The sequence below is a fragment of the Balaenoptera physalus genome (genome assembly GCF_965194825.1).
Source record: "Balaenoptera physalus genome assembly, chromosome: X".
NCBI classification, from domain to species: Eukaryota; Metazoa; Chordata; class Mammalia; order Artiodactyla; family Balaenopteridae; genus Balaenoptera; species Balaenoptera physalus.
Genome location: NC_138903.1, coordinates 132582699 through 132609723, shown reverse-complemented (window position 1 = coordinate 132609723; position 27025 = coordinate 132582699). Strand labels below are relative to the sequence as shown.

The following is a 27025-nucleotide window of genomic DNA, read 5'->3' as shown; positions in this document are numbered from 1 at the left end:
CATTTACTATGTGCCAGGCACTGTTGTATGTGCTTTACAGATATTACCTGGTTTTGTCCTCGTAACTGCCCCGTGAGGTAGGTGCTATTGCTGCCCACAGTTTACAGGTGAGGGAACTGAGGCACAGAGAGGTCAGAAGCTTACACAAGATCACACAGCCAGGAAGTGGCAGAGTCAGGATTCGAATCCGGGCTGGCTGGATTCAGAGCCCCTGCTCACAGCCATGTACTTTGCTGCCTCCTTTAAACCTAAGTCTGGCTAAATATTCTCACTCAGAAACAAACACTTTTTTTTTTTCTGTAGCACATTCTGTAATTTTTATTACAAAAGGAAGTTCAAACCCTTTATATGGTATGACATTAAATGTCACCTATGAGTTCATTGCAAGCAAACCTCTCAAAAAACGTACATACTATATATATTTACATTCAAGTTTGAGTAGCTGGTGTCAAGGTATTGTTCAGGATCTCTACCCACCCTGTGGATTTGTTCAGCTACTAACTAAACAGCGACTGTATCTTCACTCGGGCACATGGAGAGGTAGAACCTGCTTTTTAAAGAAAACGAACAAACAAACAAACAAAAAACCTGTAGCGCAAACATGAAGATCATTGTTGAAGCAGCTTATACATCAAGGAGGCCCTGACTGTAGCTACCTTTGGTCATCTCAAGACTACATGGAGTCTTGTCTTTTAAATTAAAACCAGATGAAACTTTGGGTAGACGCTCTTCTGAGCACATCAGGCGGTTGGGAGAGCTCAGCACCGAGAACTGCACACGACTAAGTTAGGCAACATGGCAGCAGGGCTAGGCTGGCGGCTGGGCACCTTTTCCCTGATAAGACACAGTTAATACACACATCAGTGGCTTTAGAGACTGCAAATTAACACCCAACTGTACACCCTCAGCTCCGAACTCAGAAGCCACCAAGATACTTCCTCTCCCAAGTGAACCCTCCATTATTTCTGCCAGGCCCGCCTCCATCCCAAATTGAGCTAACAAGTCCAGATAGGGGTGGGGTGGCCTGTGAGTTCTGCAGGCCACGGTTCCTCAGCCTCGTGACTGAAGCTCATGAAGGTGCTTGGGCCTGAAAAGGCTCCCCGGGTTCTGGCCAGACTTAGTGGGGCTCGTTCCGGAGAGGGGAAGTTGCAGGGAAGTCACGGTGGTGGCCGAGGGCAGAAGCCCTTCTCGTCTCGTTCCCTTTTCTTCTGTTTCATCCTGCGGTTCTGGAACCGGATTGTGACTTGGGTGTCGCGCAGCTGCAACGAGTTGGCTACCTGGATGCGTCGGGCCCGAGTTAAGTACTTACGGAAATGAGACCCCTTCTCGAGTTCTGTTGGTTGCTGGGTGCTGAAGTCCGTGCGGATCGCGCTGGAGGAGCTGGCGAATCTGCTTTTCTTCGGGGGAGGCGTTCCTCTTCACTGTCGTCCACTCGAACGTGCTGAAGGCGGCGGGGAGGCCGCGGGGCGGGGGCGCGGACTTGGGGCAGGTGCCGCGGGCGCGGGACGCGGTCTGGAAGGCCCCGGAGTGGCCCTCGGCCGGCTCTTTGAGACACGCCGGGAAGGGGGCAGCCCCGCCGAAGGCCCCGCGCGGTCCGCCCGGCTGCTGAGGAGGAAGGAGCCACCGCCCCGGGAAGACGGTCGAGGCGGCGTAGCGGACGTGCGCCCCGCCGTCGCCGGCCGGCCGCCCGCGCGCGCGCCGGAAGTCGTACGCGGGCCCGGGCCCCGGGGGACCGCAGTCCGCGCGCCCAGCCGCGGCAGGTGCGGCGCCCGGCTCCTCGTCGGTCCCCTCCGCGGGGGCACAGCGCGTACGCGGCCGGGGGCGGCGCGGGAGGCCGCGCCGGAGCGGCCGGGGGCAGGCGGCTCACGAAGGCGCCGTCGCCGCTGCCCAGGGGCAAGGCCGGCTGCGGGACCACTGGCCGGGCGTCGGCGCGGCAGAACTTGGGCGCGAAGCTCAGCACGTCGCCGCCGCCCCTGCCGCTGCCGCGCGACACGTAGCGCAGGTAGGAGCTCAGGGTTCCGGCCCACCCACCTGAGCGCGGCGGCCGGGCCCCGGTGAGGGGCCCGCAGGACCGCCGGGGTCTGCGCCGCTCCGCCTTCCCTCTCTAGCCGAGCTGCCCTCACTGAGCCATGGGCAGGAACAAGCACATTTGTAATTATCAGTGTTTGTTGTCTGTGTGCCTTGACACTTCTGGAAGCCTGCAGAAGGAACTCTGTTGTGTGCCCGCACCTCCTATGAGATGGTGAGCTGCAGAGTTCACACGTCATGCTCCGTGGTCCTGGTGCCCATCATGGGCCTTGGCACCCAGCAGAAGATCGGAAAGTGCCTCACAGCCCACACGATCTGGTTGCATCAACTTTATTTGGCCTCCCACACGTGTAACACGTCAACACGACCATAAACACAAAGCAGGAGCAGTAACACGAGTACACCTCTCTAAACGTCTTTAGAAGAGGTGCCTGATCCTCACGCAGCCAACGTAGACAGAACCGTTTTAGCCCACGTGTAACTTGAAAACATCACATCTTTCGTGAAAACCAGATCCGTGCTGTGAAAGAAGCAAATGATGGCAGGAGAGAGCTCCTCACAGACTGAGCAAGTTGAGACACTGTCCTCCAAGCGGTGGAGGGACGGAGGTGGCACTTAGGAAGAAATGACCAACCAGGCGCAAGAGGAAGGCAAGTTAAGCTTGGGGTTGGCGGTGGGGTGGAATGCGCTACAATATCCCAATGCTTACAGAAGTGTGAGATGGAGCCCCTTCCTAAAATATCCCCCAGCAAACCCAAGTGTTTACACATCCAGTTGCTTTAAATGTAGTCCGAATGAGCTGAGTTTTACCCTTTAGAGCCTGCCTTCTTTGCCTACCCTGCAAAACTGTACCCCAAGCCTGCTGGGCGTAGATAGGATAACCCTGAGGCTATAAGACTCCAAGCCACTGCTGCCTTTTGGAGCTCTCTGACCCAAAGACTCCCACTGTGCCGAGAGGTGGCCTCACTCTCTGATCCCTCCTCTCCTCTGGGACTTCCCTTGCGTCTTGCCCTATTGGGTGGTGAGCCTTTGCCGTTATCTCTGCAAGGCCTCTCGCTGGCTGTGAGGGACTTCCCTTCACATGCCATCCTGTCGAAGTACTGCCCATATAAAGCTTGTCTTATGCTGCTGCCATGTTATGGTCATAACCAGCCCCCAGATCCTCAAACTCACAAACACTTCGGTATGAAAGGGTCTAGAATCAGCTTTAAAAGTAACATACACCAGATTGTTAGTTGTGGTCGTTTCTGAAGATGGGGCTGAATTGTGAAGAAACTCTGTAAAGGGAGAACTATGATTTGTCTGAAGTTTTAGGATTTTTTTCAGCAAGAGTGCGTGCACTATTACCATTCTACTTACAATACTTGAGTAACTCTAACAGAAAGAGTAGCTGTGTGTTAGTCAGCTAAAGTAACTGTGAGTTGACACAACAGGGAAAACCTGAAATTTGAATGGCTTAACACAATACAAGTTTATTTTTGGTGCACATAAGCTCTGACTTTTTTTGGTAGGGGCTCTCTGCTCTCAGGGGGCCCAAGTTTCCAGGCTGTTTCCTTTTTGGAGTTCCACCACAGGATTGCCATGTTTGCTGCTGAGCGAACGAAAGCACAGAAATGGCACGTTGGCTCTGGATGTGACAAGTAATGCTTCCACTCATATCCCGATGGCAACGGCTGGTCACATGACCCTTCCTGACTACAAGTGGACTGGCCATGTAGCATCCCCTGTGTCCAGGATGGGGGAAAGGAAGACAAGATATGGACGAGCACTGGTAGTCTCTCCCATACCGTGTGACTTAGTAGGTGCTTACTTAAGCGTGACCGTTATAATTTGTTAGGACAACAAGCTTCTTCATTTCTTGGAGGGGTTTCTGAGAAGGCCAGATCTGCCTTGCTATCCTCCAAATATTTAAGTGCCTCCTGTATGACAGATGTTTTCACACACAGTATCACATCTCATTTTAAGAGGATCACATAAATATCAGCCGGGTGGATTTGCGCTTCACCACATAGTAGCTTTCTGCACTTACTTCCCTTTGCAATACTGTCTATCATGCTGACTGTAATGTCAGTTGGCTGGGAATGGTCTCCTTCCTTTTGATGCAAAGGTAAAATCTTAACCTGGGAGTCTCAGCGGCCTCCACAGGGCGGAACGTACCTGAGCACCTGCACAGCTGCCCTCGGGCACCCTGACAGCCACGACCTTCCTGTGGGGCAGGGACCAGACAAGAGGCCATGGAAGGATGGTTAATTCTTTTTTCTTTTAAAAGCTGAGCTACCAAGGAACTATGTTTCACCTCCTCGGAGGATCCCACGGTTTTCAAGAGTTCAACCTTAGTAGATGTTGGCTCCGCAGTGGCTTCCGTGGTCCTTCCTCATGTACCATTTAGGAGGGAGGCTTTGGGTGACCTAGGTAAGCTCATGCATCTGTGCATGGGTTCAGTGGCCAGTTTCAAAGAAGGCACCCCATTAAAATCCTGCTGCAAATGTCAGGGAGGTTTCAAAAACCCTCTCTCTCAATTCAGGGCTGTCTCCAAAGAACCAGTCGATTACGTGGCAAATCAGACTACTCACAAACCCAATTGCAAAACATTTTGAGAAAGCGTTGGAGTTGCCCAGAAGGATTACCAGGTGTCTAAAGGTTATTATCCGAAGTCAAAGGGACTGTCGGGGTCAGAGGGGTTCCGGAGTGAGGGATGGGAGAGTCGGAGGATTCTTCTGCAGGGACTAGGAATGCTCTGTGTCGGGGGAGGGCAGGAGATCCTGTGCAGCCCTCAGAAGGGGCAGCAGGTGGTCAGCAGGTTCAGGTTCCAGAGCCTGACAGGAGGGCACGTGGGGGAAGAGCAGGGGCAGGGTGCTGTCACAGGGGAAGGTGCTGGGGCTGGACAGACATGCCGGAACCTCAGCCCGCAAAGACCCTGGGACTCGGGCGGGAGGACCTCAGGTTAATAAAGCTCACAGGCAGCACTGAGGTCGTCTTTGATTCTTGTTGTCGCCTTTCTTGGGCCTGCTTTTTGTCAACTGAAAGACACCGTGTAGCACCGAGAAGAGCAAGGAGTCGCCAGTCAGGAGGTCGGCCACGGGCCGGGGGTGGGGGGGCGCAGCGTGGGCTCGAGAGGAAGTCAGACCAGGGCTCTGGTCCCCACCCCGTCACTTAGCAGCACGTGACCCTGGGAAGATTCCCAAGCCCCGTGGCCTCAGGTTCTTCACCTGTGAAGCGAGTGGGTGTGACGAGCCGTGTCTTGTAGGGGCTGCAGGGATGCGCGTGAGCTTCGTGAAGCAGCTCACAGGACCTGGCGTCTGTGGGAACGTTGACGATGGGCAGTTATTTCTCATATTGTTTGGATCACAGACCCTTCCCCTCTCTCCTCTGGGATTTTACTTTTATTGTCCTGTTCAACACAGTCTTGAGTCTTCTCCAGAGGTTTCTCACGTTCTGTTGTTTAGCTTTGGTTGTTGATACTGTGTTTTTCATTAGTTTCATTTGTCCCTTCTCTAGTTTGCGAGGGTTGGTTGTGGGAGCAGAAGACAGCAGTCTACACTTCATCGCCATCGTGGCAGCTACAGGTAAGGCCCTAAACCTGTAAATAATTTAAGCAGACTTGACACCTTTACAACAGTCTGTTCCCCAGAAATGAATGTGATATACTGCTTGATTTATTTGCGACTTTTTTTTTTTTTTACCTGAATCTATCAGTAAATTTATACTGATGAGTAGCCTGTACTGTATAGTAGCGTCCATTAAGATCTTATATACTTTTGTTAGGCTTCTTCTTAGGTAATTTTTGGATTTTGTCGCTGTTGCGAATGGGGTAGTTTCTATTATATCTTCTAAATAGTTGGTGCTTTTTGTGTGTGTGTGGCAAGGCTCTTGGTTGTGATCTTCCATACAATATTTCTCTGGTCTCTTATTAACTCGAGTATTCCATGTACCGATTTCTTTGAATTCTCTAGGTAGATGACCATATTGTCCCAAAATATTATCTCTTTTTCAATATTCATACTTCTCATTTACTTTGATATGCATAGTTCTGACTGTGTGTTCCAGTGAACTTTTGCATTGTAGAGGGGAGAGCATACATCTATGTCTTGTCCCTGTCTTTAATGGGAGTGCCTCAAACATTTCACATTTAAGTATGTTTGCTGTAGATATTAGGAAGGGGCAGTTCCCTTCTAATCTTAATCTGCTAAAAGTTGTACTCATGTTGAATTGCTTTCAGAGGCTTTTTCCATACCCACTGACACGCTTCAATGTTTTCTCCTAACTTGTTATTGTGGAGAATTACAATTGAACTATTTTCTAGTTTAAATCATATTTTCATTCTTTAGCCACACCTGTCTGTTCATTTAACTCACTGCTACATTGAATATGCTATTAGTTTGCGTAGGATATTTGCTACTGTGTGGGTGAACTTGGCTCAAGTGTTCTGTTCATGGGAGGAGTGGGGTACTCATCTGGCTTTATAGTCAAGCAGAGCTAGTCTGGGAAAATAAGTTAAATCACTTCCCAGTTTTTTTACGCTTTAGAAGACTTTACTTAAGATGGTGATTAGTTTTTCCTGACCATTGGTAGAATTGGCCACCCAAAATGCCTGTCCTGGAGCATTTGCGGGTAGCTTGGGTGTTGAATGCAGTTCAAGTTTGTATTGTTTAAAGTTTTCTATTTCTTTATGGACCGATTTGGTCTTTTTTTTTTTTTTAATATTGTCCATTTCACCCAGGATTTCAAATTTAATTGCATGATATTTATAATAAAACTTTTATTACAGAAACTGTGAAACACACACAACAGTAGAGAATAGTATAACGAATCCAATATACTTGACACCCAGCGTCAATAATCTTCAGTACATGGCCAGTCTGGTTCCAGTGTACCCTCACCTTCCCCACATCTCTGCCAATAGAATACTGTGAAGGTAGTCCAAGACATCACGCTATTTCATCTCTAAGTATGTCAGTATGCATTTCTAAAAGACCAGGAATCTTTTATGCAACATAAACCCAAAACAATGATCATTCCTAAAAATTTAAATAAGTTTTAACTTCACCAAATATCTAGTCATTTTTCACATTCACCTTATACATTAAAAAATGTTTTTTAGTTTGTTTGGATCACAAATATGGTCTATATATTGTGATTTTTTTTGCTTAGGTCCCTTAAGTCTTTTTTAATCAGTAGGTTTCCCCTGTACCGCCTTTTTTTTCCTTGTAGTTTTTTTGTTGTTGTTGAAAATAAATCAGGTCTTGTACTTTGTCAAGTTTCCCGTTATATGGATCATGTGGAATGAAACACTTTGGTGTCATTTAACATGTACTGTGGCCCCTCAATAGTTCTTTAAGTTGGTAGTTACGGGTAGGAGCTTGATTAACTTGTTTGTTTATTTACAAGACTGCTACATAGGTGATGTATGCACTTCCATTAGGAAGAACGTAATGTTTGCTGTCCTTTGTGCTGAAGTTGGCAGTCACTGATGATCATCACCTTCATTTATCCATTGGGGGTTGCAGAGGGGTAATTTTCAAATTCTCTCATTCATTTGTAGTTTATTACCTGAAATACTTTCATATGTAGAAACTTTTCCTTGTCCACCATTTGCTTATCTTGAGGGAATCATATAACATACTTGCTGTGTCTTTACATCACTTAAATATCTTTTGCATCTATATTTTATACAGTTTTAACTTATCTTGTTTACTTGTTATTTTTTCTTTAATATCTGGTCATATTTTCAAAAAAAGTCTGTTTCATAAATATTTTCAAATAATTGGCATTTGTTTGTTGGCCTTACTCTTTTCTAATTCATTATTTCTACACTTATCTTCATTATTTCCTACCTTCTACTACTTAAGGTTTAATATAATGTTCATTACCTAGCTTCTTGAATTTCTTGGGTGATTTAAAGATTTCTTCTTTTCTAATGCATCTAGTTAAGGCTATATATTTCCCTTTGAGTACCATTTTGGCTCTACTGCACAGGTCGTACTATATAACTTCATGTGTATTGATTGAATTGTTTTACAAGTTGACTAAATCACTCTATTACTTAGGTTATTAGAATTTTTTCAATATATATCAGAAAACTAGGGAGTGTAAAAATTATTTTTGAGAAGGCTGTGAAGATGATGATGAGAGATGTGTTATTTGGGGGAAGTTTCAGAGCCCGGGGGTGTTTTATTTGATTATTATTATTATTAATTACAGAAGAGACAATCGTATTTAACTGCTGGTGACAGAGCTGGGTTTATCCCAGTAATGCAAAGAAGTTTAACACTAGAAGATCAATCAATATAATTGGCCACATGTAACAGTCAGGGATTGTCCAGGGAAATAGAAAGCACTGTAAATATTTAACACAGAGGGAATTTAATGCAGGGGATTGGTTACACAAGTGATAGAGAAGCCAAGCAGTGGAGACTTGGGAAACCCATTTATTAGCAACACGAGAAAATCACTCTCACGTCTAGCACGGAAGGACCAAGAGAGGAGATAGTGTTACTGGAACCTGGGTGTTGGATTCAACAGGATCTGGAGCCATGATGGGTCAATCTGATGGTGGCTGAAGCCATGGAGAATACATAACCATTGAAGGAGAAGCCACCTGATGCAGAGGAAGGAGAAAATCTCTGACTGCTCTATCTTCCAGGGTTCTAATCTCTTGATGGTATTTCCAGTTAGCTGAACCAAAATGGCAGCCACATGTTGGCTAGTTTGAGTTGCAGCCTGCAGGGGTCAGCCCCTGTATAATCTAGAGCAGAGCAATGAGGAATGAGGGGTGCATCTGGGAATGAGTAAGCCCAGGATTGCCTTATTACAATAACAGATTGAATGAGAAAAATCAGATCTAAATCGACACAGGCAAGTATCTAATAGAAATCGACATCCATTCATCGTAAAAAGAAGTGTTAGTCCAAAGTGTTCAACTGGGATTATGAGTTTTGGGGAGGAAGACCAGAGAGATAAAGTGCCATTCTGATGACATTATATCAAGGGTACATACTATCAACATGATTTATCACTGTTGATATTTACCTTGATCACCGAGCTGAGGTAGTGTTTGTCAGGTTTTCTCCTCTCTTGAGCTCAGATGTAGAAGTAAGGAAGAGAAGGAAGAGAGGAATCTAGCACTTGGATCATTTCCTAAATAACCAGCCCAGGAATCAGTGCTAACTGTGGCTAACTTGTCACATGGATTACAACCCAACACAAAAAAATCAGCCCTACTTCCTGCAGTGTAAGAGAAGTCGTCCACCGTGGAAAACAATCAGTAGGATCACAGTGTGTATAGAGAAGATATGGGGGTTTGTGTCCAACTTAGAGGGGCCCTGAATATCAGAGTAAGGGGTGTGGACCTTATTTTATGGGTGGTGGAGAATTAAGCAGCAGAGTGACATGATCACATGTGGGCTCTTCTCATCCTTCTTAGTTCCTTTTGGGTGTGGGGTTTGGATCTGTTTTCTCATATACTGCCTGTCTGCCAACTTTCCTCACGGGGTATGAGGAAGGCTTAAACGTTTTCAGTTTGAAGTGTACCTATGAATACCTCCAAAGAAGGGTGCCATTTAAACTCCCATCTGAGAACAATCCTTTGCTCATTTTGAGATCAAGGTGTTTCAATAAGAAACACATTCAGGACTACAGTTCTGCAGCCTGTGGAAGGAAAACCACATTCACAGAAAGACAGACAAAATGAAAGGCAGAGGACTTTGTACCAGATGAAGGAACAAGATGAAACCCCAGAAAAACAACTAAATGAAGTGGAGATAGGCAACCTTCCAGAAAAAGAATTCAGAATAATGATAGTGAAGATGATCCAGGACCTCGGAAAAAGAATGGAGGCAAAGATCGAGAAGATGCAAGAAATGATTAACAAAGACCTAGAAGAATTAAAGAACAAACACCTAGAAGAGTTAAAGAACAAACAAACAGAGATGAACATTACAGTAACTGAAATGAAAAATACACTAGAAGGAATCAATAGCAGAATAACTGAGGCAGAAGAATGGATAAGTGGCCTGGAAGACAGAATGGTGGAATTCACTGCCGCAGAAGAAAATACAGAAAAAAGAATGAAAAGAAATGAAGACAGCCTACGAGACCTCTGGGCCAACATTAAATGCAACAACATTCGCATTATAGGGGTCCCAGAAGGAGAAGAGAGAGAGAAAGGACCCGGGAAAATATTTGAAGAGATTGTAGGTGAAAACTTCCCTAACGTGGGAAAGGAAATAGCCACCCAAGTCCAGGAAGCGCAGAGAGTCCCAGGCAGGATAAACCCAAGGAGAAACACGCCAAGGCACATAGTAATCAAATTGACAAAAATTAAAGACAAAGAAAAATTATTGAAAGCAACAAGGGAAAAACGACAAATAACATACAAGGGCACTCCCATAAGGTTAACAGCTGATCTTTCAGCAGAAACTCTACAAGCCAGAAGGGAGTGGCACAATATATTTAAAGTGATGAAAGGGAAGATTACTCTAGCCAGCAAGGATCTCATTCAGATTCAGCGGAGAAATCGAAAGCTTTACAGGCAAGCAAAAGCTACGAGAATTCAGCACCACCAAAGCAGCTCGACAACAAATGCTAAAGGAACTTTTCTAAGTGGGAAACACAAGAGAAGAAAAGGACCTACAAAAACAAACCCTTAACAATTAAGAAAATGGTCATAGGAACATACATATCAATAATTACCTTAAACGTGAATGGATTCAATGCTCCAGCCAAAAGACACAGGCTCGCTGAATGGATACAAAAACAAGACCCATATATATGCTGTCTACCAGAGACACACTTCAGACCTAGGACCACATACAGACTGAAAGTGAGGGGATGGAAAAAGATATTCTATGCAAATGGAAATCAAAAGAAAGCTGGAGTAGCAATCCTCATATCAGATAAGATAGACTTTAAAATAAAGACTGTTACAAGAGACAAGGAAGGACATTACATAATGATCAAGGGATCAGTCCAAGAAGAAGATCTAACAATTATAAATATAAATATATATGCACCCAACATAGGAGCACCTCAGTACATAAGGCAACTGCTAACAGCTATAAAAGAGGAATTCGACAGTAACACAATAATAGTGGGGGACTTTAACACCTGACTCACACCAATGGACAGATCATCCAGATAGAAAATTAATAAGGAAACACAAGCTTTAAATGACACAATAGACCAGATAGATTGAATTGGTATTTATAGGACATTCCATGCCAAAACAGAAGATTACACTTTCTCCTCCAGTGCACACGGAACATTCTCCAGGATAGATCACATCTTGGGTCATAAATCAAGCCTCAGTAAATTTAATACCCCGAATAGCCAAAGCAATATTGAGGGAAGAAAACGGAGCTGGAGGAATCAGACCCCCTGACTTCAGACTATACTACAAAGCTACAGTAATCAAGACAATATGGTACTGGCACAAAAACAGAAATATAGATCAATGGAACAGGATAGAAAGCCCAGAGATAAACCCATGCACCTACGGTCAACTAATCTATGACAAAGGAGGCAAGGATGTACAATGGAGAAAAGACAGTCTCTTCAATAAGTGGTGCTGGGAAAACTGGACAGCTACATTTAAAAGAATGAAATTAGAACACTCCGTAACACCATACACAAAAATAAACTCAAAATGGATTCGAGACCTAAATGTAAGACCAGACACTATAAAACTCTTAGAGGAAAACACAGGAAGAACACTCTTTGACATAAATCACAGCAAGATCTTTTTTGATCCACCTCCTAGAGTAATGGAAATAAAAACAAAAACAAACAAATGACCTAATGAAACTTAAAAGCTTTTGCAAAGCAAAGGAAACTACAATCAAGACGAAAAGACAACCCTCAGAATAGGAGAAAATATTTGCAAACGAATCATCGGACGAAGGATTAATCTCCAAAATATATAAACAGCTCATGCAGCTCAATATTAAAAAAAAACAAACAACCCAATCCACAAATGGGCAGAAGACGTAAATAGACATTTCTCCAAAGAAGACATACAGGTGGCCAAGAGGCACATGAATAGCTGCTCGACATCACTAATTATTAGAGAAATGCAAATCAAAACTACAATAAGGTATCACCTCACACCAGTTAGAATGGGCCTCATCAGAAAATCTGGAAACAACAAATGCTGGAGAGGGTGTGAAGAAAAGGGAATCCTCTTGCACTGTTGGTGGGAATGTAAATTGATATAGCCACTATGGAGAACAGTATGGAGGTTCCTTAAAAAACTAAAAATAGAATGACCATATGACCCAGCAATCCCACTACTGGGCATATACCCGGAGAAAACCATAATTCAAAAAGACACATGCACCCCAATGTTGACTGCAGCACTATTTATAATAGCCAGGTCATGGAAGCAACCTAAATGCCCATCGACAGATGAATGGATAAAGAAGATGTGGTACGTATCTACAATGGAATATTACTCAGCCATAGAAAGGAACGAAATTGGGTCATTTGTAGAGACGTGGATGGATCTAGAGACTGTCATACAGAGTGAAGTAAGTCAGAAAGAGAAAAACAAATATCGTGTATTAACGCATATATGTGGAACCTAGAAAAATGGTACAGATGGACCGGTTTGCAGGGCAGAAGTAGAGACACAGATATAGAGAACAAACGTATGGACACCAAGGGGGGGAAAGCAGGGGTGTGGGTGGTGGTGGTGGTGCTGGGATGCATTGGGAGATTGGGATTGACATATATACACTAATATGTATAAAACAGATAACTAATAAGAACCTGCTGTATAAAAAGTAAATAAATTTCAAAAAAAAAAAAAAAGAAACACATTGAGTTCACCTGTGTTCTCTTTATTCTTTCAGGTCAGGCTCCGTCCAGTGGCTGCTCGACATCGTGGCCCCAGACCCAGGCAAGCATGAAGTCTCGATGAGGGGCCAAAAACACCAGCTGAGCATCCTCATTGTGTATTATGAATTCTCTAACCTATGGTCGGTCATGTGCACAATTGCATTTCCATCTGAATTTTGGTCATAGGCTTATTTTTTTGCTTAGATATCTATCAACTTACTGTCTTGACCTCTCTGTCACTAGAATGGTGGAGCTGCTAACCAAACACAAAAGTCTTAGGTCCTTTTGACTTAAGCAAAAATGACACTAAATTACTAAATTGTTGTTTCGTACGCTCACTTTTCTGTAATAATGATAGGAATGTGAGGCCTGGAATTTGGACTGTGCAGGCACTTGTTTCTTGTGTACTGACATTTAACGTGTACACTAGCTGGCAGGGGCCAGAATGTTTATCCTGTTAGGAGGAGAGTCAAAGGTCTCTGTCTCTTGAATGTGCCAGAGGATAATTTAGGAAAGGACTTGGTTTTGTGCTTCTGGAACTCATCAGAACATTGTGCCCCTCCCCAGACCTAACCTGCCCTCCTACTGCACCTGGTTGGCCATTTCCTCCTAAGTGCCACCACTGTCCCTCCAGCACGTGGAGGACGCTGGCTCAGCTTGCTCGTTCTGTGAACAGCTCTCTCTTGCCATCATTTTTTTTTACAGAGCTTTTTTTCCCATTTATTTGTTTGTTTATTTATTTATTTATTTATTCATTCATTCATTCATTCATTTATTGGCTGTGTTGGGTCTTCATTGCTGCACGCGGGCTTTGTCTAGTTGTGGTGAGCAGTGGCTTCTCTTGTTGTGGAGCATGGGCTCTAGGCACGCAGGCTTCAGTAGTTGTGGCTTGCGGGCTCTAGAGCGCAGGCTCAGTAGTTGTGGCGCACGGGCTTAGTTGTTCCGAGGCATGTGGGATCTTCCCGGACCAGGGCTCGAACCCATGTCCCCTGCGTTGGCAGGCGGATTCTTGCCCACTGCGCCACCAGGGAAGCCCCTCTCTTGCCCTCATTTTGTTCTTTCACAGCATTGATGTGCCTGTGTAACGATCAGGCACCTCTCCTACAGATGTTTGGAGACGTGTGCTTGTGTTACTGCTCCTGTTTGTGTTTATGGTCATGCTGACATGTTACATGTATTGGAGGCCAAATAAAGTTGATGCAACCAGATCGCGTGAGCTGTGAGTAAGATGTTATTTAACAAACACTTTCTGATCTCCCACTGAGTGCCAAGAACCATAGTGGGCACCAGGACCACAGAGCATGACACATGACCCTTACCCGGAGGTGCTCACAATCTTGATAGCTTGGTTGCTGCAAACCTTTGACTGTTTTTCAGAGTTCTGACAAAGTTGGTTCTGACAGTTTCCGCTTGATTTTTTGATGTTTCTCTGGTTCTAAAGATTTCCTCTTTAGAAACTTTAAACGTATGATATCAGTTCTTGAACAGTTGTAGTACTATTCAGGTTATGCATTTCATCTAGGGTGAGTTGGGTAGTTTCTGAATTTTGAGGAATTGTGCAGTTCCATTTAGGTTCTTGAATTTAGGTACGTAGATTTGTTCTTAGTGTTTCCTTCCGATCCCAACATCTTTAGTGTAGGGCTTGTAGACTTGTAGTGATATTCAGTGTTTCCTTTCTGATATTAGCAATTCATGTCTTCTCTTTTTTTACTTTGTTTATCTGGCTAGAGTTTTATCAACTTTATTGATCTTTTCAATGAACCAGTTTTGCTTTCCATGATTTTCTTTTCTTTCTGATTTCTATTGTTTTCTTCTGTTTTTTGTCTGTTTATTGGTGTGTGTTTGTTTTCTGATTGCTTTGGGTGAAGTTTTTTCTTCTTTTTCTTTCTCAGTTAAGGTGGAAGCAAAGATTATTGATTTGTGGTCTTTCTTCTTTCTTAATCTAAGCATTAAATGCTATAATTTTCCCTCTTAACACTGATTTAGCTGCATCTCAGAAATTTTAATATGTTGCACTTTCATTTTAATTCAGTTCAGTACCGTTTCTATTTCCTTGAGAATTTCTCTTTGACCTATGGATAACTGTTTAATTTCCAAGTGTTTTGAGATTCTTCTTATCCTTCCATTATTGTTTGATTTCTAGTTTGATTCCTTTATTGTCAGAGAACATACTCTGCATCATTTAAATTTTTTAAATGTGTTTTTATGGCACAGGATGTAATCTATTTTGGTGGATGTTCCACATGTGCTTGAAATAAATGTGCATTTTGCTGTGGTTGGTGCAGTGATATTTAGATCCATAGTGTTTGTGAATCACCCAGGGCCCAGTCTGACCCTTGGGCAATTGTTCAATTCGCCATGCTTTTCGTATTCTGTTTATGGTGAGACTTCTGCATGCACAGCTCAGGTCAAACCCAGGAATTCCTACAACTTGATGGAACCCCTTGCTTATATTTGCTCCTTTCCGCTATCTTCCCTCACTCTCTGGCCACCAGGAGACTCCCCTCCTGGTCCTCTAACTCTGTGTGCGGGGTCTTTAGTCTCCTCACTCTGTTGTGTACGTCCCTTGAATGGACTTGCCTAGATGACCGAGTGATGAGATAATAGAAAAATAGCAAAACAGTTACCTCTCACGTTTTGGACAAAGGTTTTCCCTTACGGAGAGAAACATTACCCTCCCTCAGAGTTTTAGGTGTCTGTCATGCTGTTACTGAGGCTCCCGCCACAGGGTTACAGCTTCGGGCCTGGGGCTTTTGCTTCTACCTACGTTATAAACCCGTCAATATATTCGTGTTATTTTGCTTTACATCAGTGGTCAACAAACTTTTCCCGCAAATGGCGAAATTGTAAATATTTTTGGCCTTGTAGGCCGTATTTTCTCTGAGGTAGATTTTGTATTTTCTTTTTGTATTATATTCATGATAACTATATGTTTATGTATTCATATTTAACATTTATCATTAATTTAATTACTTAATTGCTCAACTTAATTACGTAATATTAATATTCAATTTAATACTTATAATAGTAATTAATTTATATTATATTTTTATATTTAGTCTTTACCTAATGTTCTTTCTTTTGTTATAGGATCACATCCAGCATACCACGGTCCATGTAGCTGTCATATTTTCTTAAACTTCTCTTTGCAGTGCCAGTTTCTCAAACTTTACTTTTTTTTTTTTTTGATGACATTGACAATTTTGAGGAGTACTGGTTAAGAATACTGTAGAATGTCCCTCTACTCGAATTTGTCTTGTGTTTCTCTCATAATTAGAGTGTTGTTATGAGTTTGGGGGAGGAAGACCAGAAAGGTGAAGTGCCCTTCTCATTGCATCATATCAAGGGTACATACTATCAACATGACTTCCCACTGCTGATATTGACCTTGATCACCTGGCTGAGATAGTGTTGTTGAGGCTTCTCCACCAAATAGTTACTCTTTTCCTCCCCTGTTTCCATACTCTAGTATTTGGAAGGAAGTCACTATGTGCAACCCACAGTTAAGGAGTGAGGGTTATATGTTCCACCTCCTTAAGTGGGGGAGTGTCTACATAAATGATTTGAAATTCTTCAGCACGAAAAATTTGTCTCTTCTCCCCCATTTATGTATTTATTCAGTACTTTTGAAATCTTACTATGAACTCATGGATATTTATTCTATGCTTTGGGTTATAATGCAGTATACTTTTATTTAATTGCTCAAATTGTTCCAGATTTGACCATTGGGAGCTCTTTCCATTGACTCCTGTGGTCCTTTGACATACCCCCATCATTGTTTGTTTGTTTTCGAGCATTTCCTTGCTTTATGGCACAACAAGATGTCCCAGGCTTATCTTGTATACTTCCTGCCTCAGCTCTAGAATTATCCATTTCTCTAAGGATCCCTGGCTTCCTTTATTGGGAAATCAGATTAGAAACCAATGCTAGGTGTGTCCATTGCTACTGGTGTGTCCTTGCTTCTAGGCCCTGTCAGCTGACAGAGCAAGGAAATATATGTGTGTATATTCCACTTATGTTTCATAGTTCTCAGGTAGCTGCTTCATAATTTTTCCTAAGGTTTGTACTTGCTTTAAGTGGGAGGGACAAGGAAGAGTATGCTTAATCCATCTTGACCCTAGACCATTTACATTTAATGTAATTATTGAGATGGTTGGTTTAAATATACTATTTGCCTGCTGTTTTCTATTTGTCAATCTGTTCTTCCTTTTTTCTCTTTTCCAGACCTTTTCTGATAAATTGAGAATTTATATGATTCCATTTTATGCATACTATTTGTTGACAGCTATATATCTTTTGTGTTTTCTTTGTGGTTGCTCAAATGTTTTCAGTATCAAGTTTTACTTACCACAGACTATTTTCAAATAATATTATAACAATTCGGGCATAATGTTATATCCCTAAAATAGTAAACTTCCATTTTTTCCCTCTCATTCTTTGGATTATTGTTGTCACAAGTTTTACTTGTACGTATTTTATAAATTCTTCAATGTATTGTTGCTGCTTTTGCTTTACACCAGGAGCCAGCACACTTTTCCCATAAAAGGCCAGATAGTAAATATTTTAGGTTTTGCAGACCATCCAGTCCGTAAAATATATGTGTTTAAAACTACTCTTGGGCTTCCCTGGTGGCGCAGTGGTTGAGAATCTGCCTGCCAATGCAGGGGACACGGGTTCGAGCCCTGGTCTGGGAGGATCCCACATGCCGCGGAGCAACTAGGCCCGTGAGCCACAGCTACTGAGCCTGCGTGTCTGGAGCCTGTGCTCCGCAACAAGAGAGGCCATGACAGTGAGAGGCGCGCACACCGCGATGAAGAGTGGCCCCCGCTCGCCGCAACTAGAGAAAGCCCTCGCACAGAAACGAGGACCCAACACAGCCATAAATAAATAAATAAATAAAAACAATGCAACCTGGCTTTAAAAAAAAACCAAAAAACAAAAAAAACTACTCTTCGTTCAAAGGCTGAAAACAAACAGAACAATCCAGATTTGGCCTACAGGCAGTAATTTGCCAACCTTTGCTTTAGACAATTATCTTTTAAGGTGTCTAAATGTAAGAAAAAATTATCTTTTATATTTACCCTAATTTTTACCATTTCGGGTGCTCTTCATGTTTTGGGTATATATCCACATTTACACATATTAGTATACTCCACCTGCCTGAAGAACTTTCCTTAAAATTTCTTACACTGTATTGCTGGCAATGAATTATCTCAGATTTTGTTTGTCTGTAAAACTCTTTATTTCCCATTCATTTTTGAATAATATTTTTACTAGGTATAGGGTTCTGGGTTCAGAGGGTTTTTGTTTTTGTTTTTCCCTTCTTTTAACACTTTAAAGATCACTCTTTTGGGGACTTCCCTGGTGGTCCAGTGGTTAAGGCTTTGCCTTCCAGTGCAGGGGGTGCGGGTTCGATCCCTGGTCGGAGAGCTAAGATCCCGTATGCCTCAGTGCCAAAAAACCAAAAAACATAAAACAGAAGCAGTATTGTAACAAATTCAATAAAGACTTTAAAAATGGCGCACATCAAAAAAAAAAAAAAGATCACTCTTTTGTCTTCTGGATTACATACTTTGTGATGAGAATCTGCTGTAATTCTTGTCTTTGCTTCTTCGTATATAATTTTTATTTTTCTTCTTGTTGCCCTTATTTTCTTCTTGTATATTTCTCCTTATCTTTGTTTTTCAGCAGTTTGAGTATTAGGTGTCCTTCTTTTTATCATGCTTAGTGTTCCATGAGCTAATTGGATCTGTGTGTGTGTGTGTGTGTGTGTGTGTATGTGTGTATTTTCTCTTTCAGTAATTTTAGAAAATTCTTGTCCATCATCTTTTCAAATATATCATCTACCCTGACCTTTCTCTCTCTCTTTCTTATTCTGGAACTCCACTAACATACAAACTACATCATCTGATATTGTCCTACCACTCTTGGATGCTCTATTCGGTTTTTCACTCCTTTTTTTCTCTTTGTATTGATACTATGTCTCTCTACTGATTTGCCTATTCTGTATATTTCATATGAACGCAATAATAAAGTATGTGGTCTTTTGTGTCTAGTTTCTCTCCCTAAACATATGGTATTCAAGGTTCATCCATGTTGTACTTCGTTTATTTTTACTGACAAATAATATTACATTGTATGAATAGATCATATTTTTATGCATTCATCTGTTCATGGACATTTGGGTTGTTTCCTGATTTTGGTTATTATGAATAAGGAATGCTGCTATGAACATTGTGTATAGGTTTTTGCATGGACATACGTTTTTGTTTTCTTGGCTATATACTTGGGAGTAGAATCGATGGATCGTATAGTTACACTCTATGTTTAAACTTTTTGAGGAACTGCTGACTCCTTTCCACAGTGGCTACACCCTTTTATGTTCCCACTAGCAATGTATGAGGATTCCAATTTCTCTCTATCATCACCAACACTTGTTATTTTCTATCTTTTTCTTTCAGCCAGTGAGTCTGAAGTCCTATGTCACTGTGGTTTTGATGTGCACTTCCCTAAAGATCCTGTTGAGCATCTCTTCTTTTGCTTATTGGCCACTTATATATCTTATTTGGATAAATGTCTATTCAAATCTTTTGCCCATTTTTAAATTGGTTTATTTGTGTTTTCTTAGTGGAGTTGTAATAGCTCTTTATATATTCTGGATACTAGACTTTTATCACATATATGACTGTCAAATCTTTACTCCCAATCTGTGGATAGTCTTTTCATTTTCTTGATGATGTTCTTTGAAGCACAAGCAATTTTAATTTTACTGGAGTCCAATATATCTTTTTCTGGTCACTTGTGTATTGGTGTCTGCTGTGGACTAAAATGCGTCCCCTTCAAATTCATATGTTGAAACCCTACCCCACCATGGGATGGTATTTGGAGATACGCTTTGGGGAGATAATTAGGGTTAGATTAGGTCATGAAGGTGGAGCCCTCATGATGGGATTAGTGGCCTTAGAAGAGAAAGATCTCTCGCTGTCTCTCTCTCTCTCCATTTTTCCAAGTACACAGGAAAGGCCATGTGAGGACATAGAAAGAAAGTGCTCATCGGAGGGTTCTCACCAGAAACTGAACCCTGCCAGACCTTGCTCTAGGATTTCCGGTCTCCAGAACTGTGAGACATAAATTTCCATTAAGTCCTCTAGTCTGTAGTATTTTGTTATGGCAACCCAAGCAGACCGTGTCATATCTAAGAAATCATTGCCTAACACAAGGTCATTAAGATTTACTCCTATGTTTTTCAGTAACTATTACTCATAATAGTTTATCATACTTACACATACTTGAAGCATTTCATGTTCAGTAACACTTGTGAGACTGTCCTGTGGAAAAGAGATGCAGAAAGGGGAGAATGGGGCATTCCAAAGAGTGGACCTCCCTGGGTGAGTGAAGAGAGTATCCACTCCACGAAGTTCTCCCTGAACCCAGCAGGAGACGGCAGGAACAGTATCCACATGTCTGTGGCTGTCTGTGTGTGGGATGTGTCTGGCAGTCTGCAGGGGTAGCTGACAACCCAAAGCTGAAAAGGAGACACAAGGAAGAATAGTTATCGCTTGTTTTCTGCAATAGAGAATGCAGCCATTGCTTCCAGAATCCAATCAGATGTTCAAGCCCTGCCTCCATTTACAGTACAATGAAATAGAGTTTCAAAAGCAAACTAGGTTGTGGCAACCACAAGTCCCTCTTTATCCCTCACCACTTTACTCATTTTTTTAAAATTTTATTTATTTGTTTATGGCTGTGCTGGGTCTTCGTTGCTGCACGCGGGCTTTCTCTAGTTGCGGCGAGCAGGGGCTACTCTTCGTTGTGGTGCACGGGCTTCTCACTGCGGTGGCTTCTCTTGTTGCGGAGCACGGGCTCTAGGTGTGCGGGCTTCAGTAGTTGTGGCACGCAGTCTCAGTAGTTGTGGCTCGTGGGCTCAGTAGGTGTGGCTTGCGGGCTCTAGAGTACAGTCTCAGCAGTTGTGGCACACGGGCTTAGTTGTTCCGAGGCATGTGGGATCTTCCCGGACCAGGGCTCGAACCCGTGTCCCCTGCATTGGCAGGTGGATTCTTAACCACTGCGCCACCAGGGAAGTCCACCACTTTACTCTTGAGCTCCACACACTGCAAGACACTCTTGCTAACCCCTGGGTTGAGGTGGGGTGCACACCTGTTTGGGTACCATGATCCTTTTCTCACCTTAAAAGACAACTCCATGGACTCCTACAAGAAAGCAGTGGGAGTTCCAGGAAATAGATTACAGCCACTCTCAAGTCAGCACAGCTTCTGCAGACATTGGTGTTTACTCATCACAAGAGCAACTGCAAACAGTCTGTGGGAGACATGGAGTTACCATTGTAGAGAATCTCTCAAGTTCCCAGAGAGGGGTAAGGCGACTTCCTCAAGATCTCACCCTGGAGAGCTAGCGCTGTGTGTGGCCTCCCATGGCTGGCAGTGGTTGGCGAAAAGGGTTTTGTGGAGGGAGAGTGGGAAGGACCCAAATACAGTCAGAGTGGGGGTAGAGTGGTCCTTGTCCTGGTCTCTGTAAACTTGGACTTTGGGTTCAACCCTGTAGCTGGAGAAATGGCCTGGGAAGCCCAGGGTCGGGGCAGAGGGCTCCTCCACATCGAGAATGAAGGTCCCTAGGACTTCCCTGGCGGTCCAGTGGTTAAGGCTCCACGCTTCCAACGCAGGGGGCACGGGTTCAATCCCTGGTCTGGGAACTAAGATCCCGTCTGCCATGTGGCACGGCCAAAAAATTTCTTAAAGTTGAAAAAGAAAAATGAAGGTCTGTGTTTATTCTCTCTACAGATGTTGGAACATGGATGCCCATCTCTTTGGGAGACATTCTGACTCCTGAGACTCTGGGGGTGGGGCTGGGGGAGGCCTTGGCTCTAATCCAGGCCAGGTAGATCTCTGAGCCTCTTCATTCATGTAACTGGAACCAAGAGTAATTCTTCACTTTGTAAAGGATTAATCAAATGTCTTTCAAGTTCACTCCAAAGACAGTTCAATTGATGAAAATATACAAGACCCGTTACACCTGAGGGCCCTAGACCAGGTGCAAAACTTATAGTAGGACCTTAGGAGAGCAGAGTGCTCTAGAGATACTGTTAGACAGCTTTCACCTGTGTCTTCTGCTGTGTTGCGTCTTGCTCTGTCACATGGTGCTTCTTAAACTTGACTATGTGGTGATAATTGTGGAAGCTGGGAAACAGACTCACACTTTTCTCTGTGTGCATGTGTGGAGGGGAGGTGACACTTTCTGAGTAATAAATGTTTGAACCAGAAAAGCAATTCTTACCAGTAGGTGTCCTCTAGTCCCATTAGGTGTTCCTGCTGTTCAGTCAGGGATGGCAAGGGAATTTGAAATTGGAAAAGTTTGACAACTTAAAGATTCCAATTAAAGAAACTTAAAACAACCTGAAAAGGATTATGATCCGTAGGCTAATTTCCAGAGTGTCATCTGGGATGCTGTACTGGAGTTGGGACAGCAGCTCCTGAGGGATGTTAAAAATTTTGCTCACGACTGTGAACTGTTTCTTGCTTAAATCTGGAAGTATCACATGGGTGAATGAAAGCAGAATTGCAGTTAGGTTTACTCCGCTAAAGGAAAAGCCTCGCTAGCAAGGAGGGATGGAGTTGAAGCAAAAATCTTGACGTGTTGATATGATACATTTATAAATTGCAAGATGATTACTGACATAGTACTAGCTACCACCTCCATCCTGTCACATTTCTTTTTTGTGGTGAGAACATGTGAGTTCTACCCTCTTAGCAACAGTCAAGTATATGATACACTATTATTTGCCATAAGCACCATACTCTACATTAGATCCCCAAACTCGTTAATCTTATAACTGGAAGTTTGTACCCTGTGAGCAATATCTCCCCATTTCCCCCATCCCCCAGCCCCTGGGAAACACCACTCTCCTCTCTGTTTCTCTTGAGTTTGTCCTTTTTATATTTCACATATAAGTGGTATCAAACAGTATTTCTCTTTTGCTGTCTGACTTATTTCATTTAGCAGAATGCCCTCAAACTCCATCCAAGTTGTTGCAGATGGCAGGATTTCTTTCTCTCACGTGGCTATACATACCACATCTTCTTTATCCATTCATCCATTGACGGACACTTAGGTTGTTTCCTTATCTTGGCTATTGTGAATAATGCTGCAATAAACATAGGAGCGCAGATATCTTTTCAATATCATGTTTCCATTTCCTTTTGGATGTACACCCAGAAGTGGAATTGCTGGATCATATGGAAGCCTTCGTGTTCTTTGATGCACAGAAGTTTTTAATTTTGATGAAGTCCAATTTATCTATTTTTTTTCTTTTTTTTTTTAACCTGTGTTTTTTGGTGTCCTAGCCATGAAATCATTGCCAAATCCAATGTCATGAAGCTTTTCCCTTATGCTTTCTTCTGATAGTTTTATACTCTTAGCTGTTAAGCTAAGGTCTTTGATCCATTTTGAGTTAATTTTTGTATGTGGAGTAAGGTAAGGGTCCCAGCTTTATTCTTTTGCATGTGAATGTCCAGTTTCTCCAGTATCATTCGTTGGAAAGACTGCCCTTACCCATTGCACGTCATGGTGCACTTGTCAAAAATCATTTAACCGTACATGCAAGGGTTTATTTCTGGGCTCTTTCTTCTGTTCCATTTGTCTGAATGTCTGTCTTCTTGCCAGTACCACATTGTTTGATTATCTTTGTAGTAAGTTTTGAAATCAGGAAGTGTGAGTCCCCCAACGTGTTCTTTTTCAAGATTGTTTTCGCTACTAAGGGTCCCTTGAGATTCCATATGCATTTCAGAATCAGCTTTTCCATTTCTGCAAAAAAAGTTTGTTGAGATTGTTTAATAAGGATTTTTTGAACCTGTAAATTGTTTTGGTTGGATTGCCATCTTAACAATATTAAGTCTTCCAATCCACGGACATAGGATATATTTCCACTTGTTGAAGTCCTCTTTAATTTATTTGAGCAATGTTTTGTACTTTTGGTGTACAAGTCTTGCACCTCCTTGGATACTTATTTCTAAGTATTTTGTTCTTGTACTTATTTTTTTACTTCTTTCCCAGTGTGGATGTCTTTTATTTCTTTTTCTTGACTAATTGCTCTGGCTAACGCTTCCAGTACAATGTTGAATAAAAATGGCAAAAGCTGGCTTATTTCTGATCTTAATGGGACAATTTCTGCCTTTCACCATTGAGTGTAATGTTAGGTTTGGGGTTTTATGAATGCCCTTTATCATGTTAAGAAAGTTTTCTTCTATTTCTAGCTTGTTGAAAATTTTCATCATGAAAGAATATTGGATAGTTTACTTTTCTTTTGATGTCTTTGTCTGGCTTCACCATCTTAGTAATGCTGACCTCATAGAATGAGATGGAAAATATCTCTTCCTGTTCCAAATTTGGGGAGGAAACTGAGAAGGATTTGTGTAAGTTCTTTAAAGTCTTGGTAGAATTCACCAGTAAAGTCATCTAGTCTTGGGATGTTCTTTCTTGTGAGATTTTTGATCACTGATTTGGTCTCTTTACATGTTAGCTCTGTTTGAATTTTCTATTTTCTCTTGAGTCAGTTTTGGTTGTTTGTGTTTCTAGAAATGTACCCATTTCATTAGGTTATATAATTTCTTGGAGTACAATTGTTCAGAGCATTCTCTACTAATCCTTTTTATTTCTATAAGATCTGTAATACTATCCCCACTTTCAGTTTTTTGTTTTTTGTTTTTTTTTAAAATTTGGTTGCGCCGGGTCTTAGTTGCAGCACGTGGGATCTTCGTTGTCATGTGTGGGATCTTCTTTGTGGCATGCGGGATCTTTTAGTTGTGGCATGTGGGCTCTTTGTTGTCGCATGCGGGATCTCGTTCCCTGACCAGGGATCAAACCCGGGCTCCCTGCATTGGGAGCGCAGAGTCTTAGCCACTGGACCACCAGGGAAGTCCCCCCACTTTCAGTTTTGATTTCAGTAATTCAGTCTTCTCTCTTTTTTTCCTTGGTCAGTCTTGCTAAAGGTTTGTCAATATTTTTGATCTTTTCAAAGAACCAACTTTTGTTTTATAGGTTTTTCTGTTTGTAGAGTGAGTTCTATAAACTATTTTTAATGTTTGTAACCAAAATTAAAATCCCAGTCTTTTCGGATGTTCTGTGTGTGTGCGTGTGTTGGGGCACAGCACACCACAGAAGGTGACCTAGTATACTATTTTCATTTCCTGCCAATTTAAGAGTTTTCCTGAACACAGTAATACCATCATCATTCATCTAGTATCATTTTGGAAAATAGTCATACTGTATACAATAGCAGAGTTTCACAATGGACAGTTTTATGCTGGTTATTCCAGGGGCAGCTTGAGAGGATCATAATTGTGATACTCATGATTTGCCATGATGTGTCACCTTTAATCTGAGAACTTGGAAACATTTCTCAAATTCTAATAAGGCTTTCTAACACTCACCGGAGAATGTGTATTATTATATGTTAGTTGGGAGGGCTGTAGTAAACAAAGAGGCCATGGCTTTTCATTGGCGGAATCCTTGCCTTGACAGAAGAGGAGTCTTTCTTCTTCCTGTTGGGCTCTGCTATCATCACAGGGCGTGAGAGCTCCCTCTTCTGGTCTCCCAACCCTATTTAATTGAGGTTTCTGTTTATTAATGTTTAATATTTCCTGTATACAACATGTGCTTTCTTGGAAAGTGCTTTGGAAGAGAAGGAGAGAAGATAGGAAAGAAAAAGTGGAGAATTACTACAGGGATTTCAACACGTGTGCATGGGTATGTACATGTACACACGCTTGTGTGTGTGTGTATGTGTATAAGCCAGCCAACTTTTCTCATGCTCTAAGAGGACTACTTCTCCTGTGAAAAGACAACTGGAAAGAGTTACTTCTCTAGTCTATGCAGCCACTGACTGAACTACCATTATTCCTTCAACTTGCTTCAATTGGTCTTGTCTCCACCCTTTGGCTCACAATATCTGCTCTGTCTAGGATGTTCTACTTTCTCCCCTGCACCCATCCCCATGTTCACCTGTGAAAATCCTACCCTGCCATCAAGGTCAGGTTCAATTTCCACTTCCACTTCACGTTCCTTCCCTCTCTTCTGAGTTCTTTATGTACTGCATATGCAGTGTCAATCTCTTCTAACCTTGCATGTTAGTGTTTCATGTTTCTTCCCTGATAGTAGGGCTGCCAAACACAGTTGTTCGGGTTGTGAATAAAGGTGCCTGGCCGAGGGGGGCAAATAGGGACTGAGATCCACCTACCAAGCCGGATTGGGAGCACTTGATGGGAGCACTTTTTCTAATTAACACAGATACACAGTGTGTGCTATCAGCTGTTAGATTAACAGCTCCTTGAGGAAGAGACTAGATCATGAGCATCTTTGCGCCTCCCCAGCACTTTCACCAGTGCTCGCTGGAGGCCTCCTTGTAGGCATCAAACACCGTGACTCGTCTCTCTCTCCCTCTGATGGTTAATTTTTTGTGTCATCTTGACTGAGCTAAGGGATGCCCAGACAGCTGGTAAAACCTTATTTCTGGGTGTATCTGTGAGAGTGTTTCCAGAAGAGATTAGCATTTGAATCAGTAGAAGAATCAAGAAGGTCTACCTTCATCAATGTGGACCGGGCATCACCTAATCCACTGAGGGTCCCAATAGCACAAAAAGGCAGATGAAGGGCAAACGCTTCTTCTGTCTTCTTGAGCTGGGACAGCCATCTTCTCCTGCCTGCAGACACTGGTGCTTATAGTTTTCGGGCCGGCAATCTCGTACTAAATTATACCACCCGTTTCCCTGGTTCTGCAGCTTGCAGATGACAGCATATTGTGGCATATCTCGGCCTCCATAATCATGTGAGCCAAGTCTTATAATAAATCCCCTCTTATATATCTCTAGGTAATCTATTGGTTCTGTTTCTCTGGAGAATGTTAATATATTTTCTCACCCACCATATCCAGTTAATCACCCTGTCTTGTTGATTCTACCTCTTAAATAAGTTTCTATTTCCCTTGCTGCCCCACCCCAAGGTATTATCACCTTGCTTAGAATTCAATAGAAATCCAATAGAAAAAGTTTCTCAGCCTCCTGTCTTGCTCCCTTCCTACATCTTCTCGTCACAGCTGCCAGGTTATCTAAAAGAGAAAATTGACCACGACATGCCCCATTGCCATGCCTTCATA

General features: G+C 42.6%; 1 pseudogene across 1 annotated transcript; it reads right to left on the bottom strand.

The window, feature by feature from the left end:
* Nucleotides 1-537: 537 nt before the first annotated feature.
* On the bottom strand, nucleotides 538-23441 carry LOC309652765 (homeobox protein Hox-D1 pseudogene; annotated as a pseudogene). The gene is made up of 3 exons: nucleotides 23428-23441; nucleotides 4186-4234; nucleotides 538-2104 (listed from the first exon to the last, which is right to left on the bottom strand). The product of its transcript is annotated as a homeobox protein Hox-D1 pseudogene (transcript).
* Nucleotides 23442-27025: the final 3584 nt, after the last annotated feature.